This window comes from Ostrinia nubilalis, chromosome 8 (genome assembly GCF_963855985.1).
Source record: "Ostrinia nubilalis chromosome 8, ilOstNubi1.1, whole genome shotgun sequence".
Classification (NCBI taxonomy): domain Eukaryota; kingdom Metazoa; phylum Arthropoda; class Insecta; order Lepidoptera; family Crambidae; genus Ostrinia; species Ostrinia nubilalis.
In genome coordinates this window covers 13979141-13994264 of record NC_087095.1, presented here as the reverse complement: position 1 = coordinate 13994264, position 15124 = coordinate 13979141, and the positions used below count along the sequence as shown (strand labels likewise).

The 15124-nt window shown below is 37.0% G+C and overlaps 1 protein-coding gene across 2 annotated transcripts in view; it reads right to left on the bottom strand.

Moving 5' to 3' along the window:
- The window catches only part of LOC135073998 (tyrosine kinase receptor Cad96Ca), a 115955-nt gene extending 103234 nt beyond the window's left edge, over positions 1-12721 (bottom strand). For both annotated transcript variants that reach the window (XM_063968285.1, XM_063968287.1), the window contains exon 1: positions 12559-12721. The gene's annotated coding sequence lies outside the window, so the exon portion shown is untranslated. The remainder of the gene's footprint in view (positions 1-12558) is intronic.
- Positions 12722-15124: the final 2403 nt, after the last annotated feature.

Genomic DNA, 15124 nt, shown 5'->3' with positions numbered 1-15124 from the left:
GAAATCGTTCATATTTTAGTAAAAATGTCATTATTACTAACCACTTGTTCCCGGTCGCGGCACCGTCGCTAGTTCAATTAAAGATAAAAAAATATAAATGTCACTTCACTAGCCAATCACAGCTAAGAATGATGGACAGATGCACCATCTAACTAACTAACGTAAAAGTTCTGGTAAATTTCAACAGATAGCGTTGATTTATATTTTTTTGTTTTATGTAATAAATATATGACGCCAGGCCCCAGGAGGTTAAAACTGCGATGTCCAACCCGCCGGCCAAGCGTGGGGATTATGGCAAAACCCTCCACTATAGTGGAGGAGGCTCATAGTCCAGCAGTGGACTGCTGGCTGGCTGTTGATGATGATGATGATTATTATTATTGTGCAATGCATTATTTAGAAACTGCATTTAATAGGACTCTACATTTATCCAAAGTTCGATTCCCACCTTAGGCAGTTCGATGTATTCAAGTTATTTATAATTTAGTTTGAGACTCCATCTCCAATCGCTAAGAAATTTTATCCAAAGTGTGCCTTTTACTTTATCCCTACTACATATTATTATCATCATAATAAAGTGCTAAACAAATTAACAAACAGTATTTCATACCATTAGAAGTTTAGAACACTATTCAAAACTACCTCGTTCCCTTATTATGATAATCCCTCTGTTTTGCTCCCACTGGAGGCATTTGGAATTAAAACCGGCCAAGTACGTGTCGGACTCACGCACAAAGGGTTCCGTACTATTGATTAATGATTTTTTTTTTTAATTTAAGTTATTTGTATGAAAGATTACGCGGTAATAAGCGGTTTACGATTTACGAGGTATTAAAAAAAACTACTTACTAGATCTCGTTCAAAACAATTTTCGTTGGTAGTTTTTATAGTAATGTACATTATATGTTTTTTTTTTTAGATTTTTCATTTTCTTGTTTTAGAAGTTAGAGGGGGGGGACCAACTTTTTTCCACTTTGGAAGCGTCTGTCACGCAAACTATTCGGTTTAGAAAAAGAGTATTTTGGAAACCTCGATATCATTTTGAAGACCTATCTATAAACACCCCACACGTATGTTTGATGAAAAAAAAAATTTTGAGTTTCAGTTCTAAGTATGGAGAGCCCCCAATATTTATTATTATTTTTTTATTTTTGCATCAAAATCTTAATGCGGTTCACAGAATACATCTACTTACCAAGTTTCAACAATATAGCTCTTATAGTTTCGGAAAAGAATGGCTGTGACATACGGACGGACAGACGGACGGACAGACAGACATGACGAATCTATAAGGGTTCCGTTTTTTGCCAATTGGCTACGGAACCCTAAAAAGGCCCGTATCCCGAATGAGATTGAATGGAGTTCTGATATCTATGAAAGTTCTACGTACGAGTATACATATAAATGTAAGACAAAATCTCTTTTTCATTCTCTTATGATCGCTTAGCTACGAGTATATCGCAAAATATTTTTGGTAATAGGAAGAATTTGTAGGCATTTTATTATATGTATACCTACTCCTAATGTACCTTCTACTATGAATATGTAGAGTATCCTTAACTCCTTAATAAAAGCAAGACAGAAAGATCATGATAGATCGGCTCGATTTCATTTTAGTAAGTCGTAAACAATTATCTTGCAATATTACGGCTTAATTGTCAACAACTTCGAGTGTAGTGTCTCCAACCTTCAGAGGAGTGGGTAAAACACGGGCATTTGACATAATTTTTGTCTTGTCCATGTTCATTTTAAGACCCACTTGTTGAGAGGCTCTACTGAGGCCATCGAGCATTGTGTTTAGGTCCTCCACGGTCTCAGCCAGCTACAGAATCGCTAAAATCAAGTGGCAGTGGGCGGGGCACATAGCTCGAAGAGCTGATGGCCGCTGGGGCAGGAAAGTTCTTGAGTGGCGACCACGAGCTGGAAGACGTAGCGTGGGCAGGCCTCCCACTAGGTGGACCGACGATCTGGTGAAGGTCGCGGGAAGAACCTGGATGCAAGCGGCGCAGGACCGGTCTTTGTGGAAATCCTTGGGGGAGGCCTTTGTCCAGCAGTGGACGTCTTTCGGCTGAAACGACGATTACGGCTTAACCATAAAAAATACGCTATAAAGCAAACAGTTTCAGATTTCTCAAAGCTGGTACTCAAATGGACCAAAGTTTTAGCGTCCAACACTCTGCTAAGATTCGAACTATAGAGCTGGGTTGCACCATCCTACTTTACTTTGACAAACTTCAAAATTTTGTCAAACTTCAAACAAAAAACACAGGTTATCGTTATACACTCAGCGGCACGGAATTTGGCCCAAGCCTAAACACCCAGATATGAGGCCAACTAGGTGTTGTATGTCTAAGTTTCGTGTGACATGTTAACAGAACATTTGTTTTTGTTAATTTAACAGGCTACATTAATTAAAAAATGGGTCTGTTTAACTTTTTTGACTCTAGAAACGCATTTCGTTGTTGGAGCGTAAAGAGTACGGGTAAGTTTAAATTCGATATTAAATGTTGTAAGGGGTTAGCGTTTTGTTTTTTGTTTTTAAATTAATATTAGGGTTATTCTCGTTTCCATAATTTGAGAATAATGCCCATTACTCCAGCTCAAGTTGCTCAAATAATGTTGCTTAGAAGTCAAGAGCGTATGCAGCGGGAGATGGCTGAAATTTTCAATTTATGGCGTACAAACTTAAGATACACGTTAAAAAGGCATGACCAGACCGCCTTTTACACAAGAAGACCAAGAAGTGGGGAATTAAGGTGTATGTCAGCTCGCGATGACCCGATTATCGTGCTTGCAATATCAAGAAATCGGGTTCTCACTACGTTTGAGATACGCCAGCGTTTACAAACAGCAAGCCCAGTGAATGTCAGTGAGCACACAATAAGAAGAAGGATGGAGGATCATAACCTGCATACTCGAAGACCAGCTCGAGGACCAGAACTTCTCCGACACCTTCGCGAAGTGCGACTTACGTTTTCTAGAGAACATGCAAATTGGACGCAAGGCTAATGGAGTAAAGTTCTATGGATCGATGATTACAGAGTCACCTTAAGAGCTCCAGACGGCCGTGGAAGTGTATAGAGAAGGTGCGGAGAAGAGTTACTACGCAAACAGACAGTTTTCATAAAGAGTTTACTCCATTAGTCTAACGTCCAATTTGCATGTTTTCTAGAAAACGTAAGTCGCACTTCGCGAAGGTATCGGAGAAGTTCTGGTCCTCGAGCTGGTCTTCGAGTATGCAGGTTATAATCCTCCGTCCTTGTTCTTATTGTGTGCTCACTGAGATTTACTGGGCTTGCTGTTTGTAAACGCTGGCGTATCTCAATGGTAGTGAAAACCCGATTTCTTGATATTGCAAGCACGATAATCGGGTCATCGCGAGCTGACATACACCTTAATTCCCCACTTCTTGGTCTTCTTGTGTAAAAGGCGGTCTGGTCATGCCTTTTTAACGTGTATCTTAAGTTTGTACGCCATAAATTGAAAATTTCAGCCATCTCCCGCTGCATACGCTCTTGACTTCTAAGCAACATTATTTGAGCAACTTGAGCTGGAGTAATGGGCATTATTCTCAAATTATGGAAACGAGAATAACCCTAATATTAATTTAAAAACAAAAAACAAAACGATAACCCCTTACAACATTTAATATCGAATTTAAACTTACCCGTACTCTTTACGCTCCAACAACGAAATGCGTTTCTAGAGTCAAAAAAGTTAAACAGACGCATTTTTTTAAATTAATCTAGCCTCTTAAATTAAAAAAAAAATGTTCTGTTAACATGATACACGAAACTTAGATATACAACACCTATTTGGCCTCATATCTGGTTGTTTTAGGCTTGGGCCAAATTCCGTGCCGCTGAGTGTAGTTACGGTCAAAGTTAGTTGTGCAACTCAACCTTACATTTCTTCGGTTTAGCAGTAGTAATAAAACGGATCGCTCATAATGTTAACGGGCAGGCCCAGACTGAGTTTTATTTTAGCACTTGCCTTTTATTAACGGTGAAAGTGAATCAAAGAAAAGCTCTGTTCACCGCCTGATTGAAAGGCGATATCGAAAAGTAAAAATCTTAAGACGATAAGAATAAAGCTGAGAATCCAATGATTTTTTGTTCTAACCTGTACATGCTTGTAATTTGATTTGTTGGTTAAATTGCCCATTCGGTCAGATTAAACGATTGGTTCCATTGTTTGATGGTTTTTTGTTCTTATATCGATATCAAGTAATAATAGATCGCGTTTTGGCAAGTAAAGACCGATTTAGTTAATAATACATTATTTTAACATCATTTAATTAGTCAATTGGCACTTTTAATACTCACGTTGTATATTATTATGATGTTGCATTTGCAAAGAATATTGGATTGAAGTAAAATATTATTAACCATTTAGTTAATACATATAAGCACCTATGCACCTAATTTCTATCAAAAAATAATTACGTATAATTGCACTAATTAGGCAATTAGTAAATGCAATATTATGTTATGCATACAACTGTACTTTCTTGAAATCAAGTTTTTAATAGATTTTAGAATTAAAGCAAGAGGTAATGAGATGAGTGTAGAGACGATAGCTCGTGGCGTATCCTGTACTAAACCAGGGCTGTGCAAGCTTAGATTGGTTGTTTACAGTTTGAATCTTCTGAAAAGTATACAAAAATATGAAAAAGTGTCCATATAATAAAGCATTGCAAGCTTAAGATACTCTACGTCTACGGTCTGGAAGAAAAAATAAATTCACGAAATGTAAAAAATACAGTCAATAATTTTTGAGTCTCAGTCAATAAAGAACCAAATACAATTTTTCGCTTCTTTCAATGTTATTAACTCACACTTTCATAGGTTTAAATAACACTACTTGTTAGCATTTTCTACCACTAGTTACACACCCACGAAATAAATCATTACTGTGACAATGTATTAACTTAAACTTTCTAGAGTTTTGCGATGTGAGGAGAACATCTTTCATTACTTTGTTCTACCAGTAATTATGTGGTTCTACGTACCACCCTTTTATAACCAATAGTTACTAGTACATACTAAGTAAGCCATAACTTCTGTACGACAAACTCGTCCACTCCAACGGGTGGGCTGCTCCAATTTGCCTGCACCTGAAACTGGCCATTATTTTCCGAAACAACATACCACCTGCAAGGATGGCACGGACGAATTTCTTTTACAACTGAGATGACAGAATTTCGTCAGCGTAATATTTTGATAACATTGTCGAATTTTTTGCTTTTGTTAGAAATATTGGTATGGTTAAAATTTGATAAGCTCAAAATTATTTTTTCATTTGTATATCCAAAACGTCATTCAAATATCACTATCCGTCGTATAATGTTCTGAATAATTGTAATAAACGTTTCTTTCTTTTCTTTTTATCCGATAATAATCATTGTCATTTTGTCTCGATGAAGGGAAAATCACACTGTTATTGCCAATACGCTTTGAAAATATTATATTCTAAAATAATCTTATCTTAATTAGCAAATCTATTCAAGAAATCGATGTGAATACGCTGACTTACTAAAAACCATTTTTTTGTTAGAATGCACATTACCTAATGGCCCTATTAGTATTGTTATTAATGTTCTCATTAGTTTTTTGTTATTATTATCTATATCTAAACAATACATTTAAAAGAATAATGCATTCTGCATATCAAATGTGTGAGTGAAACATAATTGTTTATTTTTAATTGGAAAACGGAATGTATTTCCAAACTGGAATCACTGGAACGCCATTTGGTCGTAAATTGTTCTGTTAGAGCTTCAATTGTATGCATGAAAATTTTAACAAATCACTGGGAATCAAACCTCAAAGCTAATAGTTTTCGTATCAGTTCAGTCACAAAATTTGTAGCTTACAAAGTTTTAAAAGATTACATAACTCACGTCTGGCAGCCCTACGCTCCTCCGGTCGACTGACCCAGTAAAACCAGTACTACCTCTCAATTACTTGCTGGAAAACATGAAAAAAACGTTATAGGATAATGTATTGTAATGCAGGGACCGTACCAACGGGACCGCGAGTAATATGCACTATGAGTTTTACCGTATGTACAACAAGCGACAAGTTTCAGTCTTTTTTGTATTTATGTTGAATATCTAGTGACTTTGCTAATCTATATTTATAAAAGCGAAAGGTCACTGATCAACTCACTCACTGAGTCATCAGGAAATCTCAGAAACTACAAGTGTTAGGTAGGAGTCTCAAATTTTGCATGGGTTCCTTTTAGAACGTAGGTGTTCACTAAGAAACTTACGAAACTCCACCCCTAAGAGGGTAAAACGGGATCCACGCGTATGAAGTCGCGGGCGGCCGCCAGTGGTTGGATTTATTTGATATTTGCCTAATTTCTTTGATATTTTGTATACAACAAAATGTTGTTAGGACGAGATCATAAATAGCTCTACATACATGAGATCTGATGATTAAAAGATTAAAAAAATATCAGATCTCATGTAGAGCCAGGCTTCTCGCTCTAAAAGCATAAATAAAGAAAACAACCCTACACCTTATTCCAAATATTATGAGGACCGAGAAAATATTCATTGTTTTAATTATTTTTCTACATAGGTATTTCTCTTTTGGACTTCTTGAAATTAACTCTTGAGATTATTCGCTAATACTCAAGACAAGCCAGAAATATTTGTTGTTAATTGACATCATGTACTTGTCAATACTTATGTTTTTGTATGTGTGTTCAATTAGCAGGCAGACGTGCAAACATTTGATATGTTTTTAAAGTTACTTGAAAAAGAAACGATATCAAATTAAATTAAGCATATACCTAGTGCTTCAAAGTAAACAAACCAACTTAATTAACTGTACAACAAAATTTGCAAAATTGATTTACTAGCTTCAATATAAAATATCAATTTGTGTATTAATTAAAATTCTTAATTAATTTACTGATTTTGTAAGTGATTGTTATTAAAGTTATTTGTTTATATGGTTACAAAACTTTTATATCTAATATCTAGAACTAGCTAAGCCCGCGACTTCATACGCATGAAAATTGTTTGAATAATATTGCCCGTTTTTGCAACATTTTTCTTTACTGCTGCGCCCCTATTGAGGTTGTAATCGGACCAGTAGTTTCTGAGATTAGCGCGTTCAAAAAAAACAAACAAACAAACTCTTCAGCTTTATAATTTAACATAGATTTAAATTATAACTTTGTCACCTTACAAATTATTATTCCTAAACAGTACTATCAGTCAATTTTCCTACACAGCACCGTGAAAATGAACTTCAAGAGCTACAAAATAGGCAAAATCGTAGTTCCCATTTGACGCAAAGCTTTCTCAAAGGATCCTGTTAGGTTCAATCAGGCTCCGTTCTAAGAAACCGTATCGCCTGGCATCGGGGGAATTCCTGTATCGGAAAGGTCTAAAAGCCACGTCTCGTAGGAACAAGTCTGCATGTCTGCAAAATTCCATTTCATCATAAAATATGTGGGTAAAGTTTGGGTTATTTGCTCATATCGTTGGAAAATAAATAACATTACAAAATTGGTGGTATTCAACATTAATATTTGGTAATACGAACTTACCTATTTATATTTTCTCTTTTGTAACAAAAAATATAGTTTGATTTTACAACCAAAGACATAGTTCAGCCAAAATAAAAGAAGTAAAACATCACTAAGTTTCAGGGAAAAAGAAGTAACCGCCTCTGTGGTCTAGTGGCTAGACCACCTGCTTCAGACGCAGAGGTCCCGGGTTCGATTCCCAGTGGGGGCAGAATTTTCTGTTCGGTTTGGTTGGTGGTAGGGCTTGTTCCAAGTCCGCCTGGCTAGCTACCACCATCTTACCTTCTGTCGCCATAACAACAATGTTAACCTTCAACTGGTGACGTGAATATGGGTCACAGTATTGGTGAGGTGACGTCATTTTGACGTAATACTAAAAATCCGAAATTCAGGAGACTTACAGCATAAGCAATGTAATAAATTACATTATTTATAAGAATATGAGTTCGTTTTCGAAAATAAAACACACTGGTCGCAATAAATATTGAAAATTTTAATTAAATAACGCTTAGAAACATGGCAGTCATTTTTGGTCTGTTTTTGTAGGCATGAGATCAATCATAATAGAATTTAAAAAAAAACAAAGGAATTTAACAAAAATTACTTTCTTCTTAAAAAACAATAAGTAAAAAATAAGAATCAATCATTTTCAGTATTTTGTCCCATAGAAAAAATTAATAAGATTAATTATGGAAACAAACAACACAATCTTTTTCTAGGCAATCAAAACATGCGGGTTTCTTGCACTTTTTGCAGAGGTATGATGTTCTTTTCATCTTCTTAGCTGGACATATAGTGCTGGATCTTGATTTTCTATGTCGCATAGTTCACTCGCAGTATTGTGATCCGATTCTAAGCAGTGAGTGTCGTGTAAAAATCGATATTCCGTATCGCTGATGTCACTCACATTTTCTTCTAATAATCCCGATACAACACGTTTGAAATCCTCGTCATTTGGATTCATTTTCAACCACAAAATGAAACAAATTATGAAATAAATCACTGACACTAATGGTGACGTGACGTCAAATTGACGTTTGGTACCCTCTATCTCACTAATTAAGCGCGTGCAACATCCGATTTTAGTCACGGCAGACGCCAAACTAAGAAAGAATCAGCTACTGAAGGGTGCGGGGGCGGGGAATAAGCCGTTTGAATAATATGTAACGTTTTCTCCTGTGCGACGTCAATTTGACGTCACGTCACCAATTGAAGGTTAACAGAATTGTTGTTTTCCGGCAGTTAGAGGTAAGATAGCCAGTTCCTCCGTGGTTGAGGATTGCGGGTGAAGCTCGCTTCCACCTTGGGCCTGATCATCACTTACCATCAGGTGAGATACAGGCCAAGAGCTTCCTCGTTGTGGATAAAAAAAAGGAAAACATGTCCATTATTTATACTTAACAAGTGAAACTTATTCATTGGACTAGAAGAATTTCCATTTAGAACAAAATTAGATAGACACAGATATTGATGTGCCGTTCCCGAGAACGCTCTCCCAACTGAGAATATTCTCGGGAGCGCTCCCGGGAGCGTTCTCCTAAGTGAGAAAGGTTGAGAATCATGTTTATCAAATGGAAATAAACAAACTTTCTTAAGTAAATTAGTATTAAATTAAGTCGACGGATAAGTGTATATTAAACAATACACTCTATTTGCAGTGAAAGGCTATATTCCCAGTGTTCCCGAGAATATTCTCGGGAACTTTCTCGGCAATATTCTCGGCAACTGCACCTTTATTATATTTTATTTTTTTCGTCGTGAAATGTCGTTTTAATGATATGTAAGATGACAGAAATTTCTTTTTACATGGTAATTAAATAATGTAACTGTCCATTTTTTCGTTTTTAACACGCTTTTATTAGGTCGTCGTGTATGTAACTAACTATGTAATGGAATCTTAGAATCTGAATTACACGTACTTCTAAGTCTTGTATCATCATTAAACTTGGCAATTATAATGTAGATTAGATGACAATACAATATTGTGGTACCAGCTGGTCTGATGATGGGACTGGAAGGTGGCCAAAGGAATTCCTAAACGAAACGGCGGAATCACATCGAGTTTGGGGTCATTGGATTTGTCTTTTCGAGATCTTTAAGTGCTAGATAATGTCCAGGGTCCTAATGATGGAGTCAGGAGGTGGCCATAGAAACTCCTAAACGCAACGGTGGAAACTCATCGAGTTGGGTTCGTTGGATTTGTCTTTTTGAGCACTTTAATGCTAGATGATGTCCAGGATCCTGATGATTTTTGGCCTTTTAGTGCTGTTAGTAATTAAAAGCGTGTTTTTAGTTTTTTAAACTATTCTTATTTGACATTAGGGAAATATTTCACAATCGCTTAGTAAGGGCCTGTTTCGCCACTTCTGGATAAGTTGTGGATAGCTTGTCTGACGGATCATTTGACACATTTTTATAGAAAATACGTGCTAGCTAGATTGATCCGACACTTACCGAATATATCCCGGACATTAGTCTGTACGAGATTAGAATGGTTCCCAAACAGCTGAAAAACAGCAAGGCACCGTAATCACGGCTGAGCTTCTGAAAGCAGGCGGAATGCCGGCACTAAAGGCTTTTCAGAAGCTGCTCGATTCCGTCATCCTCGAGGGCATAACGCCTACGGCATGGCAAAGAAGTATAGTGATACTCATCTTCAAAAAAGGCGACAAGACCTTGTTGAAGAATTATAGACCCATTTCTCTTCTGATGATGTCTACAAGCTGTTTTCGATAGTCATTACGAATTGTCACGTTAGCAGGCTCGACGACTTTCAGCCTCCCGAACAAGCCGGTTTCCGAAAAGGCTTTAGTACCATAGATAGACCATAACAATATACGCTACGGCAGATTATATGGAAGATCAAAGAGTATAATCAGCCGGTTTGCGTTTGTGAAGTATGAGAAAGCCTTCGATTCGATTGAGACATGGGCAGTGCTGCAGTCTCTCCAACTGTGCCAAATTGACTATCGATACATTAAAGTGTTGAAAGGCTTGTACAAATACGCCACAGTGACAGTCCGTTTCAAGACCAGGACCCGAAACCTATCCAGTTGCAGCGAGGGGTGAGACAGGGAGACGTCATCACCATCGCCCTGGAAGATGTTTATAAGCTTCTGGGTTAGAGCGGATTCAGCATAAATATCAACGGCGAGCACATCACCCAGACAACAGACGATATCGTAGTCATGACCGAGATCGTGGACGATCTAGGCACAATGCTCGATGGCCTCAATAGAGTCTCTCAACGAGTGGGTCTCAAAATGAACATGGACAAGATTTAAAACTCATGTCTAAAGACCGTGTTGCACCCACTCCTCTAAAAGCTGGAGACTCTACACTCGAAGTTGTTGACAATAATGTATACCTGGGACAAACAGTCCATTTAGGTAGCTTCAACTTCGAAAAAAGGTCAATCATCGAATCCAGCTCGGCTGGGCAGCCTTCGGGAAACTTCACGATATTTTCACGCGGCGTCTCCGTCGCGTTGCCGCTCCGCTTTAAATCCGCTTTAAATCCGCTTTGAATCCGCTTTAAATCCGCTTGCAATCCGCTAGGGTGGCAAGGGCCTTAAAACTCAGAGGCACACTGATGTTCAAATACCGTAGCCGAGTCCTAAAGCCGCGGTACGCGTTCGCCACGAAAAGAGTGAGCAAGACAGCAATATCTCACTCACACATGTCATGCCTTGTTTATAACGACTAGTCTTAACGCCCAGTTTCGAAACATTACAAATAATATCACATAAACAACAAAATTAAAATTAAAACTAAATGTATTCTATCGAGAACACTGAGAATATTCCCGGGAGCGTTCTCGGTTCTCGAGAATATTCTCACTGGGAATATTGCCGGGAACGAGAACTTTCTCAGCGGCACATCTCTAGACACAGACCAGTAGTAGCACTTAGACTTAGATCTTACTTGACCCAAAAGAGCTAGATAATGGGTACAGACAGAACAGCTATTAAGTAGGCAATGAGTTTATAAGCCAAGCAACATAACCATCAAAGCATCCGACGGAAATAAAGGAATGTCGTTTATGACTAGCTCGCTGCCAGTTTAAACTTGTTCACCTTTAATCATGGCTTTTAAGTAAAATGCGTCGATGTATGTCAGATTATGTTTTGCATAGTAAGTGTCGTCTTGAGTCCGATGAGGAAAAGTAATGATTGTTATTACGTCCACCTATACTTTTCAGAAATCATTAAAAATTAAGTTTTCAAGATTTTTTCAGACAGTCAGTCTCATCATAACCTAAACTTAAATAATATCTCAATATCAAAACAATAAACAATCTGTTATGTTTTAGTAACTTCTACCATTTGTGGTTTGCTTTGTGAATATTGTAAGATTTCTTAGGTATTGTATTATTGAAGTAATATTAGTTCGTTTGGCTAGCAATAGGGTGTTGATTGGCATTTTATTACTAGCATTTGTTATTATCTTGTTCCTACCTAAAGTTTGTAGACTAATTAATTAATGACTTTCTCGTATTTTAGAAATTACGAGTACTACCTTATTCTTTATGACCTTAACATGATTATTGTTTTTTTTTCTTCTTGTTTCTTACTGAATTAATATTGAATGTTGCCAGACTTAAACAAAAGCAACCTTCATTGCTATTTGTCGTTTTTAAATCCCTTCTATCCGGATTTAGCCTTCGAGCCACGCGGAAACGATTGCAAATTTATTGCTATAACTTCCTGGTTATCTCAATTGGCTGATAATTGACCATCTCATTAAACTGTAATCAGATACAGTTTCAAATTACACTGGGCATTGTTTGGTCATTGTGATGTCGAACATAAAAACTACATGACGTGACTTAGTTACTTGATTGACTTTGTATAGAATGTTAACATCATTCTGCACTTTTAAATGTAATCACATACCTTTTTTGTCTAGTTACATAAAGAAGAAGTCTTCATGGCTATAGTTTAAAGGCAGATTATCTTAAAAATCTCTACTAAAAATCTCAAGATAAGTTTGAATGCTCAAAAGAGTTACTTACCGAGCGGTGCATCTGCTGGGCAATCCAAGTCACCTTTTCATATACCACAGAACTGTCGAGCAATCACTTAACATGTCAGATGCACTTTCACTCGATTGAAAGCAGTTCTATTCGATTCCGCTTCGATGGCGAACCGTCAAAACTGCTACGCGCGGCGCGGGCGCACTCGTCATACTAACTGCTTGTGCGCAAGCCTGCTTCCCCCTCTACGCGTCACGTGACGATCTAATAATGTAATGCCTTATTGTCAAAGCTTTAAGGTTCAGTTTAAGTTGTGCTTTAAGTTAGAGAGCATTGTCATGGATGTTTTGACGCTATTGAATGTGATAATCATGGAATAGCTGGTGTTTTGTGATTGTCTCTGTTGAGGTTGTATTTGTGAACAAAATTTTACATGCAACAAGTCAATCTTGTTTCTTATATAAAAGGTTACTTATTTATAACTGACCGTAAAGTCGATTCCTAAATGTATGTAGAGTTAGTAACTATCCATGAGATTCTTCTATCCTGAATTACTTATCCTGACAACTGCAGTCCATCAAAATGCTGCCATTTTCTGATGGCCTCTGGAACTCAGACAAAAAGCTAAGTCAGAAACCCAAATATACACTGATGAATATCGATTAAAGCCAGTTAAGGAACTAATACGAGTACAACGATTATCCTTTTTTATTATATTGTAATCAAATACCATTAAGCGTTATCACTTGAAACATTAAAAAGCGATTAGTTAAAATCATTGTTAATTGCTTACCTATGTTACATTAATCACTATTATTTTTAGGGATTCGTATGTTTTTATTAAGCGGAGCTTTAAATAAGGTTTTTAAAATATCATAAAATATCCTTCCTTTCTTCTCTTTATTTCCAAAATAAAATAACAGTCCACCTAGTGGGAGGCCTGCCCACGCTACGTCTTCCGGCTCGTGATCGCCACTCAAGAACTTTCCTGCCCCAGCGGCCATCTGAATCAGCTCTACGAGCTATGTGCCGAGGTGGACCGACGATCAGGTGAAGGTCGCGGGAGGTGCCTGGATGCGAGCGGCGCAGGATCGGACTTCGTGGAAATCCTTGGGGGAGGCCTTTGTCCAGCAGTGGACGTCTTTCGGCTGAAACGACGACGACAATAACCGTAAAGGCATGAATAAACAGGTGATGAACTATATTACCCTTTTCTTAGCATAGACAAACGCGTACGGAACCTACTACATTCGTGGAAAACTCGCACTTAACCTGGTTTTCCTAATAACAACGTCACTCCTGACCTAACAAATAACTTTTGTTACAATTTTTCAAATTTCATTTCAATCATCATTAAAATTTATTATTATTAGTAGGTAGGTATTTATTTATTTGTATCAAGCAAAATATTTTGTGAACCTTTTTCTTCTATCGTGCTTACAGTTTGGGACTTTTATGGCTCATCTTAAAATAATATTTAATCAGAGATACGCAAAGGGTTAATGTGCCCTCCGAAGACGTATTTCAATGTCCAAAATACGAAATGGTAAATTTTTACACTGTTTTAGTATTTCACTGGGGATTCAAACCCCGTGATTCTTCAGTGGCCTGCAGTTGTAACTAAAACAAGGCTTACTTAGTACTTTTAATAAATATTCAAAATTAACAATGCTCGAGGTACATCGAATTTCAAAAGTAATAAAATGCTTTATTAGCAAGGAAAATGAAAATAATTGCACAGATGTTTTGATACTTCACGCGCTAGTGGCTTATTGGAATACACGTCGATGCCGTTAGCGAGTTCTTTCTTTATTTTGCAAAAAATCACCAACCATGTCTTTGATGATTAAGATTTATACGGTACAAGTAAGACGGTAACACCAATTATTACCATAGGTTAAAGTAAAACGAAATATGGAAAATTTTGGATCATGTATCTTCCAGATTTATTTCTTAACCTTTCAGTACAGAAAAAAAAAAACAGATTTTTTGAACCTATATTGAGCAAAACCGAGACAATGCATCGTGAGTTAAGACGGAAAGGCCAATATATTTACTAATCCGGAAACGGAAAGGAATCATTTTCCATAGCGACAAAATATAAGTGCGCAATGATAAAAGTTAAAAATAAAATAAATGAAAATTGCCTAGTATCTCATAAAATACAAAATTTCTTCGAAAAAGGAGAAAGAAAATTTAAATTTGATTTATTTTTATTATAGCCAATGATGAACTAGCAATAAAATGTTCCACGTAAACAATTTCATCGTTTCTTAAAATGTTTTTATGAGGCACATGCATAAGAATTCAAACAGAATTCCAAATAGCCAGATACGAAACAAACACAATTTAAATTATATGACCGTTTAAGTCTACAGGGTCTATACGACCCCGTCATTGAGAGGTTAAGGGATAACGTCAGCACTTCAGCAGGCCTACTCCATAAAGGCTTGTATAGTTTCGGGTCTATCTGTCACTGTCGGTTATGCTGGCAGCTCGCTTTGCGTGAAAGAGATGGAAAGATTCGAAGCTTTGGAAAACGTTTTTTAAAATAGGCTGGTAGTACACTTCTGTTCTATTTGTTTCGCCGTAACTCCTGGTTTTC